Below are 17,744 nucleotides of genomic sequence, written 5' to 3'. Positions count from 1 at the left end.
CTAATCGTTCCGAAATAGAGCGGCTGGCTGCTCTAATTAAAAGTAACAGCGCTACCAAGTGGTCCATTCTATCCGGTTCTCTCTCACGAGGTCCTAACGCATCTCATGAACCTTAAACCAAGCAAACTTCCCCTTTTGCGTCCGCTTACGCGGCATTTCTCTTGATCATAGAATCATGCATAATAAGCGGGCGTAATTACACCTCTATTAAAATATTTAAGTTGAAGATGTAAATTAAATAGCTCAAAAATGTCGCTTAAAAGTTTTATCGTAAGAATAATAAAGCAATAATAGTATAAAATTATTGCTGTTCCATTTATCTAGGAATTTATTGACAAATGTCAAATTGATATTTTAATTATACAACAAAATTTGATTAGGAATGGATCGTTTAGGAATGGATCGTTTATCAATTTATTTATAAGGTTACTATATATATTTCAAGGCGGAGAATAAGTTTCCAAAGAAGAGAATAGATATCTTTTATCGCATTTCTGTAGTATCGATTATTCATAACAAACGTCCCACATGTTATTTATAATAAATTGCATAATACGTGTAATAAATGTTTATGAGATGACATGGTAATTTAAAGATGAGTAATAATTCGTTATCACAGCCTACACGTGATAATGAAGTCCATTCTAGACAATAATACTAGATATAGCGATGTACTATTAATTCTCGAGTACATAACGTATCATTTAATGCTGTGTTATTAGTTGGATTGATTAATCTTGTTTTGTCTGCATTAACCATGTTAATTCTATTTTCTACGATAGCATAAATTTTGAATAAATTTTTAAATACCTCGTGCATCAGTTAAACCTTTAAACGCGTATTTGAAATATGAGCTTTACTTTAATTTAATATTACATAATTTTATTATAAAAAATACCTTAGAACTTATATGTTCTAATTAAAATTTTCATTATTTAAAGGTACGTGTAAGAAGCAATTTACAATTACAAATCGCGATCTCTAGAACAGACAGAAATAAAAATGCTTAGTACTTAGATTACATCGAAGAATTAATTAAGCCGGGCTGCTATTCATACTGCTGAAAATTATTATCCACCGCTTCATTGTGAAGTACATATTAATCGCGCCATTAAACACATCCCAGGCCGACACGCCATATTTCTTTGAAACAAACCATGAGCCATTTCGTGAGCTCCATTGGACGGAGATCATCCGAGGATATTCGATTACATTAAAGGCGATAGTCATGTCTCGGGGACGTTCCGGGGGCGTTGTATGATAATGTAAAATAGCGAATTCGTGAAAAACGAGACACGACGGGCGCGCAATTTCCCTCGCTGTGCATCGCATCTTGCTATTAATGCGGCGAATCGTTTCGGATTTACATGCTCACGTACGGCGATTACATTCGCGACGCGGTAGTACACCATTTCGGTGCGATGTGTTCGACGTGATGGAAGAGCAAGCACGCCACGCCGGCGGGCGGTCAACGCGAACGCACAACGCGATTAATACGAAACTACCAACTAATTTCGGATTTTGTTAACGCAACCGGACCGTGTTACGTGATGCGTAAAAAAATTCCGTGTGAGGGGGGGAGGGGGGAGGAAAGAATCGTGTGAATTACGCTTGGGCACGTTTGAAAAAGTGATGTGCCGCCAGATATTTTTGGTCGTTATTTAATTGCGCCCGTCCCCTCGCACTATGCCGCGCGCGTGAACTCAATTTATTAGCGTGCAGGGAATACTTTGGACTGGGCTGCGCGTCACGGACGGGTAATTAATCGCAGCCTCTGTTAATGTACCTGTATTAATGTGCATGCCAATTAGAATCGGTGGTAGTGGTTCGACATACACACATATATCGCGGGAGGATATAAATCCGCCGTAAGTTATGGGGCCCGTGTAATTTTCAGTGTTCACTTGCGAACGACTTATAAACGACTCGAATCGCATATTTTACGGTCATGTGACTATAAAACGCAAAAAAAAAAGGATCAAAATACACTTCTAATTAAACGCGAAATTCTTACATTGACAATTAAGATTGAGAAAGATATTGGAATCGGATTTTGAAATAAATCTCACTCTTTCGCTCAATTTCTCACCCGATTAATTATTTAATCTAATTGTATAGGGTATGCTATTGTCGGAGTATTTCAAGCTGCTAGCACTTTGTTCTCATGTGATTGCAATTTTCCCTTTTGTGACCCATGCAGCGAAATTTCGTCGTCGCACGATTCATCGCCGCTCAAAGCGCTTTTCTCTCGCGGTTGCACGAGAGTCTCCCATGTCGCGAAAATCACGTCAGTCGCGAGGGATTCTTTTATCCTTGTAGGTATAGGCACGAACGAGATTGTCGCGTGATGTTAGATGAAAATAAAAACGCGGGAAGGAAGAACGTCGGGAGGAGAACGTCGAGAGGGATGAAAAGAAGAATGAAATGCGCGCCGGGCGAGGCAAGGAATTCAATGAAAGATTTCTGTCATGTTTACTAGCGGTAAATATTGCTGATGGCAGGAAAGGAGTACCAGCGCTTGTTTGGTCATGAATATAAATGTCTCTCTTATTTCGATATATCAAATTCATGTGAGAAGTAGAAAATATGTACACAAGTTTGTGTGTAAATGTAGCGTTGTACAATTACTGTCATCTTCTCTGATAAAATATTAATTTCTTTTGAAACTTCTGATGTGTAGCAAAGAACTATATCTTGGTGACAAACATCGCTAATATTAAATATCTTTAATTTGAGAATAAAAGTGAATTACATATTTAGAATTAAAAAGAAACATATTTTTTATAGCATATTGAGAATATTTATTTTTAATATTTATATATTTGATATAAATATTTAGGGAGACAGAGAGAGAGAGAGAGAGAAAATAAATGAGAGAGATGTATTGAATTAACGACAAATAAAGGCAAGAAAGATAATTACACAAATCAAATCAAATATTAATACAAGTGATGAAAAATGATTTTCAAGAATGTGCTGATCTAATCAGAAATGTAATTCTTTTATTTTTCTTTCTTAATACCACTTGATACTTTATACCACATTTATTTCTATATTGTACACAGAGAAATTCTTCTTGTCAAAAATTACTATGTATGATAGTACCCACGCACCAAAAAGAGATTTTAATTATATCATAAGTAATGTAAATATCATAGCAATTTGAAAAACATAGCAAAAAATTTTATAATTCTTTCCTTGGTCAGCGTTTACTACTTATCATAATAATTTTTGATATATAATTTTTTCCGTGTATTTATTTTTTATGAATTTTAACATTAATTTAACGAATTCGACGAACTCTTTGATGAATAAACTCCCACAAAGTCAATTAGTCTTGTTTGACTGCAGGTAGTTATTAGTACTTTCAACATCACTTTGATATCCATGTAATTACACAGTATGGGCTTATATAGGCAGAGCAATTTAGAACTTCAGAGCGTTAGAAAGTCTTTTTAGTAAGTACTACACGGCATAGATGGATTAAACAAGTATCGTTATCTTTGTTAATTTAGTTTGAAGCACTACATTATATTAAATTTTAAAATTATTACTTTACAATTACTCTTTATATTTTTTTTATTATTTATAATTGTGTCTTATCAGATTTATATAAACTCGTAAATCAACGACAAAGTATTAAGAAATTATCGTTTACCATATGTAATTATCTCATTATTATAATTTGCGATATTAAAAAAATATTAATTATTTAATATACAATTTCGAATTTTTTGCTATGTTTTTCTGTATTTTTAAATGATTAAATGTTTCCATCTTTAAAAATTCATAACGCTCAATAATCATAAATTTAGAGGGAAGCGCATAGCCGGACAATACTGGAAAAGGTATTTTACGAAGATTCCGATCATGTAGATGGATCGTAAAAGACGCTATTGTCTGCCGGGAGTCCTCCATTCCCGCAACCGCGCGACCAGCCCCGAATTATCTTTATCTCTTCCGTCTAATAACGACTCGGTACGCTCCGGAATTAGAATGTTGGGGATGATAAAGCGAGCGTTTAGCGAGCCTTTAGCGAGACTTTAACAAAAAATGCCCCGTGGCGGCATCGCGGCGGGTTGCAGCCATCTCCGAATGGCACACGCGGACGACAACACAATGGTACGATCCCATAACGTTAAGAGCCTTTATGATCCTGAGCGTGGAAATCGGATAAGCTGAGCACAAAGTAACGAGTTTCCTAAAGTTGCTTCTATAAATGGGATGTTCGCTTATCAACTAGCTTGTGGAGGGGCTCAAAGGATAAAGCGATGGAAATGTCAAAAGTAACGCCTTGCGTTAGAAATATAATCGTTAGAAATGATAATCGCGACTGGCGCTGCTGATTAGCGATAGTGTTAGATGAAATTTTACACGTTTGCATAAGGTAGCGCAGAAATGTCAGAAAACAAACTAGAAACTTTTTCTCATGCATACTGCATGTTTCGCGCTTTTATCGCGTAATAAACGGATGAATGAAAGATCGATGCGTCGATATGTTCGCGGTGTTATCGCGCGCGGACAATGGCCAGATTGGGTGAAAAAATATGCAGCCTGCTGGAATAGTCGTGTGCCTGTAAATTTTCGCGCTAGCGGTATAAATTCGCGGGATGTCGAAAGCGGCGCAGTCCCGTCCGGCTTTTGTGCGCCTCGTCGATTTTTATTTAATCTTGACGGGCTGTGAGAAAGGAACGCCGCGCGGTTTTTTTGCACAATTAAATTATTTCGCAGAAATTTGTCATCACATTTCGATTTTAACGTGCGTGTACTCTACACTCTACGTTGAAAAGAACTGTGTGATATTTACGACTATAATTATGTAGTAAAATAATTATGATTAGAAATTATTATTTCTATAATTATTATAATATTGATAATAATAACAACCATATACTTATTATGGATGCTTATAATGATTGTTTTAATAGTACATCTTAGAGTACTATATTAAAATCACTTTGGTTATGGCAACCGTAAGATCAGTATTTGTATAGATCAGTATTATGATTTTGAAAACTTTAATATAGTTTAAACAAACTGTAATTTATATTATTGAATAACTATAAAAATATTATTATATTGAAAAATGACTTTAAATTATAGTAATGTTATAGTTACCGTAACTATTTTTTCTGTTGGTTATTTGGTGTACAAGAAATAGCTCCTTTAATCGAATTGGGATTCGGTGTTTTTTTTTTTTAAATCAGGGATAAACACGCATTCTAAAAATGATTAAAGGAAATCGTCCGTGTCTTATCTCCGAGCATGTTTGAATAGGAGCATATAGAATAACTTTGGTACATGCGCCATACTTTCTCTCCAGAGAAAAAAATAGTTGCGGTAATTATAATATTATTATAATTTACAGTTATTTTCGGATCCAACTGTATTTTTATAGTTATTCAGGGATATAAATTATAGTTTGTTTAAATTATATGAAAGTTCTCATAATCATAATATTGGTCTGTGCAACTTATGATATAGTTGCCATAACTAAAAAAGAGATTTTAATATAATATATTATAATAATAATTGGTATAAAAGTGATATTTCTGGTTATAATTATTTTACTATGCAATTACCTTAGTCACAAATATCACACATTTTTTCTTAGTGTGTCAAAAAATTTGTCAAGCATTATTTATTATGTTTAAGCTAAATAAATTATATCGATAAAAATTTTCTACTGTCTACTATAAAAAAGTTTAAAAAGCCAAATATTTATTTATTTAAATTATATTTAAAAAAAATTTTACAAAGCATTTTTGTCATATATCAAAAGGAGTGACACGTATAACTGATTATGAGCAATTAATTTGAACAAAGAATACAAGAGCTAAGCACTTGTGTGCTTTTATATTTCATTCTTTATTATCCATTTATATCCTCGACAGAGAGAGGAGCAATTATTTTACAAATTTTACATAGATTGTGATACATCGCCGCGCTATTTACAATATTAACAAGCTGATTCAACTCGTGGCTTCGTTAATATTAAACAATAAGAAAAAATCATAACACGATACTAATATAGTAAAGGTGATTGCGAGCAAATTACCTTCACTCCTTCTGTTTTTTTCTGACTTGTACGGCGATAAATCCCGAAGTTATCCCGTACATTGTTCATCGAGATGTCGAATTATCTCGCCTTTTAATCGCAATAACGTAAAACCGTGACGATCGATTGCAGTTGACCCAGAATCAGGAGAGCCTGTTGGCAAACAATGCGAATATGGGCGAATGGCCGCGATCAGTTTTTGACCGTCGGTTACAATCGATATTCCACTTAACGCACTCGTGTTGTCAGGCCAGCGACAGATTCTCGTTTTGGATTCGTTTCGCACGGACCGGAAGGTCGTTCGGATTTAATCGCGCAAACACCCCATATATACTCCGGATAATTCAGCCTCTCCACGTTGTTGCGTGCACGATACGACTGCAAGCAGCGTATGATGATGGCGACCCGATGGCGATGGTCGGCGCGCCGACTGGGTTTGGCTACGAGGGGCGAGATTGCGGAGGCACAGAGAGAGAGAGATAGAGAGAGAGCGGAGCGTCAATCACTGCATTTGATATCATCATCGCCGCCGGCGGCGGCGGCGACCTAGGCGCTAGCCGGCTCATAGATTACAATGTGCGCCGCACATATTGTAACGCCGATAGAGAGAACCATGGTAGAGAGAGAGGGAGAGAGGGAGAGAGAGAGAGAGGTCCATGGCGCAAAGCGTAGCGGCGAAGCGACCGGCCGGAATTGAATGAGAAAGGGGTGAAGAGAGGGATATGTCTGTTCTCCGTGCGCATATTGTGCGCGACACTAATAACGCGCGCCTCTCTCGCAGTATGCCATACTGCAGCGTACATACACGGCTGACAGGAAAGTTTTAGTTATTATCCGAAGGTTGCCCGATGCCCTCTCTCTATCTCTCTATCTCATCCCTCTGTGTCACGGCGTGACTCGGGCATGTCTCTCGTTTGTCAGGGTATTGATCGACAAATCGTGTCGTACGCCGCCTTCGCAGGAATGACGGTAGCAAAATATAATAAAAAAAGTATGAGGAGAAAAAAAGAGCGGACGGAAGGAAAAGATCGATGAGACTGTATATTTCCGAACGTACGTATACTACGGCCGCGTTATCACTACCCTCCCATGCGTGGTGGAGCGCGATCATTTAACGGACGATTACCCCGCGGCCCCGTCATTGCGATACTCATTTGCAAGTGCTCCCGACGAATCCTACCATGAGTTCACAAGTCTGATTATATTCCTCCTAAATTCACATTACACCGTGATCTCTCATTTAACGCCGTTACGTCGGCGAGTGTCGCTGAATTTCAACGAAAAATTCGCAGAGGGTTTACATTTACGCAACTGAATATTTTTCCAAGCTCGTGCACACGACACCGAAGTTATTTTCTCGCAACAACCGCGATTTCAAATTTTGAGATACGAATGACTGGGGGGGGGGGGGAAACGAAAGAAAGGAGGCTCGTCAGTTGAAAAAACTGTATTTATACAGCGCGCGCTTCTAAATACGTTTTATCGTTGCGGATGAAAAAAATTTCAAACATTTTTTTTTTTGTTTCTGTTTTGCGCGCGTATGCGCGTATGTAATTACCGTCTTTGTGCATCTCGCGTAAAAAAATTTTTATTCCACCGCTTTTTACGGTGTTATCCGCCGCACCTTTGAGCGTCCTCCGGTTGCATTATTATCTTCGCCTCAGTTTTACGGGACGCTTGCCTTCGCGCGCAAAGAGTATCATTATTACCGCGTCATCTTACGTCGTTATGCGTTTGGCGCCGATATTAATGGGTCTTTAAACAATTTGATTGTTTTGCCGCGCAAACCACTTCGATCCGAAAATTAGTTCGCCGTTAAGTGCCCGGTACGAGCGCCCGTAAACCACCCCTTTGCTTCTCGCGCCAGCGCAAACGTCATTTATCCACAAAGAATACGTAATGTCAGCACGTAGCGTCGCGTCCCGCGGGAAAGATAGATTCCGCAGCGAACGGTATAACTTCTCCATCCGTCAGTCCATCCGTCCGCTTTGAGAAACGAGTTTCCCCATCGCGCGAGTAATTACGAATAACTAGTCTAGCCGTGTAGCAACGGCGGGACACTCGATGGCGGGTATATACGAGTGAGTGATAAATCGAGCTTGAACGGAGAGAGAGAGCGGTGTCATACGTTGCGCGCACCGGAGCGTGGTTGTGTGCGGCGCGTTTACACGGGACCGGAAGCACTCGGCCAAAGAGAACGTAGTCATCGTCGCCGAAAGGTTATCGTTAGTCGCGCGAGCGCCGCGGTTTAAACGCGCGCGCGACGAAATGCCGACGCGACGCGGCGCGACGCGACGCACGGGCCGGAGCTTACGCCAGCTAACTGCGAACGCACCGCGCGCTCGATATCGTCGTTGTAACGATCTGTTAGGGCTTTTAGTGCATCGTTAAAAGATATCGACGACACACGGCTACGACGCACCAGTTAACAGGGTGTGACTGTGTGGTCAGCAACGATCACACATATACAAGGACGCAATGTTCTGCGCGATGTATTCTTGGTATTTTTTTCTCCCCCTTTTAATTGATTTTGCAAGTTAATCTCTTTAAGCTCGACGTTCGAACTTATTTTCCTAATGGCTACTCTTTCACGCTGAAGATTTGTAGCCGGTCTCGAGCGTTTGTCGTCTGTTAAATCGTTTCAAACTCTCTGCCCTTCTTGCGCAGCCATAGAAACTTTCGGCTGCATCGGGGACGTATAAAGGGCCTTACACAAGTATCATCCCCCTTCGTCTTTTCATACGAAACGCGAGTCTTCCACTTTCCGGCGCTATTCTTCCGGGAATTCAATCGTATCGAAGAGACTCTCTAGACGACCTCTGATCTCTGGTCTCGGTCTTTGACGTTTATCTCTGGTTCAGTAAAATTTTACAATTGCACGCTGACCGATTAAAAAAGATTGCGTATGTGCGATTTTTATCGACTTTGAAACACGATCTGCCATCACGTACAAAGGTTTCGATTTCACCCCATTATTTATGCTCGCCTGCGTTCTTCGAGCAAAATATTAGTAATGCCACACAATTCACTTTTATATAATGTGTTTATCTCGAAAGAATATTACATCGATTTGTTGTTATATGAATAAATTAGAAATAATGCTAAGAAAACAAACATTAATTAATATCATTTGTTTTGACAAATTGCTTATTCTCAAATACAAAATCTCGATTTTTAGACAGATTATCAAGCTAAAATACTCAGATTTAAATTTTGAAGAGATCTATTTTTAGAACATATATGAAACATTTTGCAATATATTTTAATATTTGATCTGAAGCAGTTTACATTATCTCGTATTTATATAACGTTTATATGTATATAATATCAATTTCTACTTGATATTTATAAAAGGTAAAAGAAATAACACGCAGTTTAACAATTACATAAAGGAACATTTTAATTAAGAATGTGATGAAAATTTTAATTATGTATATATAGGAGAACTGTTTCTTTATTTGTTTTTTATGCAGATATATATACATATATCAATGTTTTTTGCATAAAAAACAAAAAAAATTTTAATTATGTATATATAGGAGAACTGTTTCTTTATTTGTTTTTTATGCAGATATATATATATATATATATATATATATATATATCAATGTTTTCTGCATAAAAAACAAATAAAGAAACAGTTCTCCTATATATACATAATTGAAATTTTCATCACATTTTTAATTAAAATGTTATATATATATATATATATATATATATATATCTGATAATTCTAACAAATAGTTTTTGAATAGAAGAAAAATGACTCATTCTGTTGAATGATATGAAATAAGAAATAAAGATCTTAGCTCGTCTGGATTTTATAACTTTATTACTTTTTTACTAGTTCTGTTATAATAAATAGACAAACCTATGATTACCTATTACTTTTATGTGTAAATCTTGTGCAAAGAGACAGTTACAAAAATTGTAATTTATTAAAATCAACCAGAGCTTTGTAATTCCTTGGTCATTGCGCGGAAGTATAATACTTTTTGTCCCGTTTTTAAATTTGTATCTAGAAAACTGGTTTTTTTGAAAGCGTAGAGATTCGGATTTGAAAAAGCTCATGTACGAATAACAGTAAGCCAATATCGTCCACCGAATCTACCCTCGGTGTGCTCGAATCGCTTGGCCATCGGCAGAATTGCCGCGTCTGTGGAAACGAACATCCGTGGAACTCGTTTTGTTCACGTGTGATACGCGAGCGGGCGGGCGGAAGTTCCGTTCGCGAGTTCGTCGTTGGGCATAGCGGAGGATACGGATGGTACACACCGCAATGGTACACCAACTGTATCTGCCAAGCGTGCCGAGCCGCCCGTATCAACTGTATCCGCGACTCGGACGTGAACGCCGCGCGCGTCCAGGTAATTTGTCACCACCACCACCACCACCACCACCACCATCGTCGCCATCGCCGCCGCTACCGCCGCTGTTACCCCCGCGGCGACGGCGGTAGTACCGGTAGCCATTCGCCCGATGGGCTTAGATTAATTACCCCTGTCCGGGATGCGCGCATGGTCAGGTGTCACAGCTTACGCACGGCTCGCGCCGAGTTCCGGACCGCTCGCTTAATCATCGACTCGACGATTTTCGAGAACTTGATAACGAGGGGATAGGGAAGATAAGCTATACGTGGTACACACTGTACTCGAGATATTACGATCGCGATAATGTGGTTATTAGAAAAAGAATTGTAACGTCACGTGCGTGACGTTATTGCATGGTCTTTTACTTGTTAGTCTTATATGCACAAGTTTCTTTTTATAACAATTGTCAATAATATAAAAGAGTTCAATCTGGTGCTTAACTGACGTAATGAAGTTAAGTAACTTTAGCTTCTCTAAATGTAAAAATTCTTTTCCAATAGCCGGTTATGTCATTAAACAATATTCGTGTCATTAATCAACAAAACATGAAAGTGTGTAAAATATTTGGAAAATAAAGTTACATTAGTAAAATCAAACGAATATTAACAGAATATAAACCATACATGCAAACATGGTGTTACAATGGCAGTTTGGCATTGCTCTTGAATCCCCGTGATAAATCGCGACAGATAATGTCCCGGCTAGAATTTTTTTCGGGCTTTTATAAAGTTTCTATAAAAATCCGAAAATAACAATGTCCCACAAAATTCAGAACAGTTGGTTAATCTTAATTATCAACAAAATTTTTGCAAAAATATTTGTAAGAAATATTAACGATGAAAAATACATAAATATCGCACTTGGGATTGCGCATGCAAATTGAAAGTGTTTCCATCTATAAAATCTCAAAAATCTAATTTGTAGCCAGTAACGTGGCTCTTTTTTTCCCCTTTTCCCCCCCTTTTTTCTCTCTTTTTCAATGTCCATGTCGCTTAAACGCAATCTGATTTAATTCTTTTAAACGGTGTAATTCCAGAATGTGGTAGCGAAACCGTTCAAATAAATACACTATGGTAGTTGCACGTCGTACACCTATCCCTTCTCTCAACATCCTGTTCCATCCCTCGTCAACCGCCCACGCTGCTGGACACGGAAATTGCCCGATCTAATTTCCTCTCAAACGTGCTTCCACCGTCCCAAGCTTTTCGACGTGCCGCGATACGAAACGATTTTCCGCTGGACCGATAAATAAAGACCGATTCAATGAGCGCGTGCTAACTATCGCGTTAAGTGATCACTGAAACGTACTCCAATGGACAATAGGTTACAGTTTAACGGTACTAACTCTTGTTGATTTTACATTGAGTTACTTTTTAATTACAATTTTACATTTACAGGATTTTATGTCGCTATACTTTATTCACGATCAATTTTGTATTAAGTTAAATAAGGAAAGAAGAATCGAAAAATAGACAAACATTCAACAGTCTTAAATCTAGATAAAAAATTTAATGAGAAATTTTGTAAAATAAAAAATTAGAGAATTATATTAATATAATTTATATAGTAACTTATATGTCAAAACTCATTTATCGTTTTACTGTGAATCTCTCATTGTCGTATTTTACTCATACTGTATTAATATACAACTGTATTAACTATTGATACGTTATTATATTTATAATAAATATATATGTTAATATTATATACATTATGTATACCATAATATCATCATTCAACTAAATTTAGTACATGCATCGATTATTGTAACTATTGTCACGAAAACTTCTTGCATGTCTTACGCTTCTCAAGCAAGAACGCAGAACTTTTGCTGAGAATTCGAAACCAAAGTTTCGCCATTGCAAGAACCAAGATAGCGAAGGCATCTCAGTCCTGCTTCATTATTAACTTCACCGGAGCAAAGTGGCTAAACTCCATTGATCCTCGCATCGTCGTAAGGTGCATTCGATACTTCTTCTATCTTTCCTACATTGATTGTGAGAAAAAAGTTGTTAATTTGACTAAATTTTTTAACTTGATTAAACTTTAGTTTAAGTTAATTTACTAAATACATAAAATAATTGTACTTTAATTTAAATATTTTATGTATTTAAATTAAATGCATATACTTGAATTGAAGAAATTTAATGAAGTTGAAAATGCACACACACACACACACACAACTGACAACTTTTTTTTTAATATGAGATCGATCTGTAAAAATACAAATAAAAGATTAAATTTATTTCATAAAAATTACAAATTACCAATTTTTGCATAAAATATTACATAACATTAATACTTTATATACATTGATTAGAGAAAAAATTATTTTTATTAATAAGATAAAATTAATTCCTTTTTCATTATTACTTGTATTTCTACAATTTATATGATTTTTTCTTAACAATTTTAGTTCTTATCTTATCTCATATCAATTTTGCAAAAATCAATCTTTTGAAGGTATACTAGGTATAATATATAGAAATGTGTTATATCTAAGTAAATAAAACAAAAGTTCGCGATTATTCTTTTGGATCCATTCCCAGATAACGTAAGATATTAAAAAGACATCTTTTATATGATAGCTAAGAACAGTTTTAAGATATTTTAATGACATCTTTAAGATGTCTCAATTTTGGACATTGCTTTCTGGGACTGTTTCTATGTCTACACTCAAACACATGTTTCTGATCGATCGAGCCTAAGCATATACCTGCGAGTATTCATCCAAAAGCGCGCACGTCTACAAGATTAACTTGCTTTCAGACGCCATCAAATATTTATCGACCAGTTTTCCGTAGCGCAGTGTGGGGCAGCGAGTTCGTCATTCGCCTCGTCGTACTTCGTTCTTGGCGGTTGAGACTTTGTTCTTGCGGGCGTTATCGTCTCGTTCTTTTTTATTCGGAACTCACGCCGGCATGGTACCTAAGTGGGAGGGTCTGCTTCGCGGTTCCGTGGTGGTTTGCAACTTCGGAATGATGCATGACCGACTATTGGGAGAATGTAAATTGAAAACCAATATCCCTCAGACCACGGGGTATGAAGGCGTGTGGTGCGGGCGACGACGGTTCCGCAGGTTGAACGGCGAGTAGAACTTTCGAGACAGAAGAAGAAGTTCATGTACCTCGCGCGTGCTCACCGTCAGTCGAGAAGAATGTCTTGCATCTGCTTTTACCACCTCGTGTTTCGTCTTCCTGGAGAAGATTAACACGAGAAGATAAAGAGAGAACTCGCTCTTGTTTGTATCAAAGGCATTAGATAAATCAATTGGCATTGTTAATTATTTCGACACCGTTACTACCTGTGGAACGTTCTCTCGCATTTTTCACAAGGAATAATACTATTGAGAGATTGCTTTTTACACCATTATATCTAACTTTTATCGTTAAAGGGAAGGGAAACGAACGATTTTCTATTGAGCACGTTCCCAGCTCCATTTTTCTTGGGCAATCAATTAAAGGTTAATTTCTTCTCAATCTCTTTCACAAAATTCTCTTTTTGTAATTGTAAATCTCTTTATTACGTTATCAATTTTTTGGTCTTTTTTAATCTTGAAACTAATTTATAATGATTTTTCACTATCTATGATATTTGACAGTGTAACATTTTATTTTTGTCTAGATTATATATCTTTACGAAGTAGTTTTGCTTGTAATTTCATTGCTTACCGCGAAAACGCAATCAAGGTGTGAAGGGTAACCATCGATAGTTAGAGCGAAAAGTTTTGAATCAAAAGCAAATTCGATTTGCTCTCGGTACCTAGAAGAACTCTTTCTTTCCGATTCTTTCCTTCCGTTACAATTTCTCTTTCTCGTCATGCTTCCTCATACTCCCAGCTCGATCACGACTCTTTTTGTTTCACGTCGTTACTACGAAAGAATATAAGTCAAATAGAGATCAATTCGTAAAGAACAAATTCAATTAAAGAAAATACATTTTCTGGCTTACTGGTGGCAACAAACTTTTGTGTGCCATGATATGATTAAGTTGAGAAAATGTTATAATTAGTGGTCAATTTAGTATTATTCAGTTTATTATTATTATTATTATTATTGTATACAATAAACAAAACATTAATTTATATTCTATATGAATTTACTAACATGTAAACTAAATTATGGTATTTTAAACAATTAATTGATTTTTTGTTAAGCAAAATTAATAACAAAAATTATTTTATTGTAATAAAGTTCTGCATTTTTTCTCTTTTTCACTTTCTCTCTTGGGCTTACTTGTATGCGATATAATACAGAAAAGTATAAAAAGTTATAAAACTAGATAATATTACTGATGAATAATGAAACTGAATAACAAAAACTGCACGTACTTTATTATAAACTTTTTTATTTGATATATGCATTGCGATTTAATTAATGAAATGAAAATACATTTTATAATTTGAATCATAAATTCAGCTCGAGTATTAAAAATGTAAGTAGCGATAATTACATAACCACATAGTCTAGACAGTCTAGAACTAATTAAATCGAAAATCGGGAACGCTTTCGGTTGCGCTTTTCGTCTAATATAAAATTCTGTAATCGTCTTTGCCATCCATTACCCTAGCTTTTAGCAAAATTACATACTCGAGTTTATTAATCGCAGGTCGTCATTTCGAAGTTTTCTCTTTCACGGTGATTTACGTTAGATGACATCCCTTTCGGATGCTGAACAAATATACGAGATAATTCATTTTACGAGTTTTTTCCCCGTTTCATAAATTCTTTGTTTTAGACCGCGGCCACACCGTTTCAAAAGTTTACAACTGGTTAAATTATACTCTTATAATTTTTGTAAAACAATATTTTACAAAAATGTCTCTTTATATTCTCTTTTATAATAGGACAAAAAAATTTTTTTTTAATAACTCGAACGTGTATTTTACGCATAAAAGGTCATTTTGCCGCACACAAAATAAATTTAGTTTTTCCAATGTATTTCTCGAACGTTGCATACAACGCATAAGTTATTTTTGGTAGTATTGTTCTAACATATATTACAAAATTTTTTTTCAAGTTTTATCAGCGTTAGACTTTATAACAATAGTTCACTATAAAATCCCTGACCATTCAAGAATCATAGATAACAACTTCGATTGAGCTTTTTCAAGAGAAAGCCAGATGAGAACAGACAGACAGTGTAATAGAATCGTAAACAGGAACGAGGGCTTCTAGCGGTACCCTTCGTTGTCGCAGTTGTTTATCTGTTGTCTCCCTAAACTTATCCCGAGTGTGCCGTTGTCTCTCTATGCATTAAAATAATCGACTCGAGTTTGCGCCAAAAGTTTGCTCCACCGCTAGATTTCGAGAACTCCAAGTTCTCTCGTCCTTTCATGTTGTTTTTTTTATCGCATCCTTTGTGCCTTGTGCTATTTCCTTCGTCGTTCGTTATGCAATTATTGCGCTTCGTTAAAAGTTGAATAAGTCTAGAGAAAACGTAGTACGCACCAAGAACAATGATAGCGGGACATATTTTTATATAAGTCTAAAACATCTATAATACAATAAAAAGGTATGCTCTTTTCCATGGTTTCTTTAAAGACAAAGCATGCAAGTGGAAAGGAATTCCACTCCTACTCGTTTCGAATGTTGAATCGAACACAGAGCTTCTACATAAAATCTAGAAGTACGAAACTTACAACAGAGACACATCTTCCATGTGTCGATTGTCTTTCGATTATAGGGGAAATAAATAAAATAGGATAATTTTGCCATTCAATTTTCAGCTTTGTCCTTTATATCAATCAGAATAACGAGAACAGCAATAACGATCAAAATAATTTAAGATTTTGAAAACGACAGCGGTCACCAGCGAAAAACATTTTTTTGCTAATATAGCAAAGTTTCGATTTTTATAATCTAATTTTTTTTTTAATGACAACATATTAATATTAATAAGACTTTTCAAAATTAGTTAACTGTTAATTTAATAATAATCTTAATGCAATTTTTAATTAAATTAATGTTTCGCGTATGCAACTTTTAATGTAACTAATTTATATGTTATAAGTCATTAACTTTAATTTATCTTTAAAGAATAACTTATTCAGTCCTAATTAGAATGTTAGGATAATACGATTAAGAGTTATAATTATAAAGTAACACAAGCAGTAGATTCTGGCGAAAAGATTTATACGATTATTCACTAGTTCCCACTTTGTTCTCCTATCTCGGTACATTGAACGTGACAGTGAATCTAGACACAAAATTGCTCCGTTGCACTTTCGGAGGTTCACATTGAGCTTCAGAAATAATTTCAAGCCAGAGTACGAAGTTACTTCTCCCGTTTTGCTGGCGTTTCGTACAAGTTTTGCAACTGTTCGCTGCGATGTGCGGTGGATATTTCGCGGTTTTGTACATTTGTGCTAGTTACGATAGACAAAATTAATCCGGAGTCCGGACTCCAAGTTATATGAATGCGAAAACACATTTGCTGCGGGTAAATATTGCATTTGTAATATATGTTAATAGATATTAAATAGTCGTGGTCATTACGAGAAATGAAACATTTATGGAAAAGAGAATAATTGAAAAAATAAAAAAAATTGGAAGATTGACGTTCATATAATAATTATAGGTATGACAGGCAACATTTATTTTACATAAATTAACTTGAAAAATATATAACACTTATTTGCGGTAAAATTTACAAATTATTCGTTTTTTTTAATCATGAGTTATATATTTTTTATGGAATTATATAATTTTTCAAATATATTTCCTCTGATGCAAATATATACTTTATTTTGACATATTTGATATAAAATATGAAATATTTTGTAAGCTATTAATTTTTGACAATTTTATTTTAATACTTAAATGTAAAACATTTATTTTTTGCATTAGAGAAAATATATCAAAAAATCATAATTTTATGAAAAAATATATATAACCATGAATTAAGAAATAATGAATAATTTTTAAATCTTATCACAAATAATTACTATATACTTTCTGCATTAATATTTTTATATGCAGAATGATTATTAGAATTAATGGAATATTATGTAAAAAAAATCGTATTTTTAAGAATGGTGATGACCTCTATATAATCTTGAAAAATTACTTTTTTTTAAAATTGATTTTATCATTATACATATATGTCCTCTTTTAGATTGCGTACAACGTTTGTCCGAAATACTTTTTTCATTTTTCTTATATTTTTCAAAATATTTGACTCAAAAATTAAATGTATATACATCCTGTACATTAGCATAATTGTGAATTAATAATTGTCTGGGATAAGTATATGAGAATAATTTGGTTGAATACTTCAAAACACGAAAGTTTCTAGGATACATGGGGGATGCGAAT

The 17,744-nt window shown here is 35.4% G+C and overlaps 1 protein-coding gene across 3 annotated transcripts in view; it reads left to right on the top strand.

The window, feature by feature from the left end:
• LOC105832483 overlaps positions 1-17,744 on the top strand; it is a 330,229-nt gene that overhangs the window by 155,450 nt on the left and 157,035 nt on the right. The window lies entirely within an intron of this gene.

Source organism: Monomorium pharaonis, chromosome 2 (assembly GCF_013373865.1).
Source record: "Monomorium pharaonis isolate MP-MQ-018 chromosome 2, ASM1337386v2, whole genome shotgun sequence".
Classification (NCBI taxonomy): Eukaryota; Metazoa; Arthropoda; class Insecta; order Hymenoptera; family Formicidae; genus Monomorium; species Monomorium pharaonis.
The sequence above is the reverse complement of the archived record's forward strand: the minus strand, read 5'-3'. Positions and strand labels throughout refer to the sequence as shown.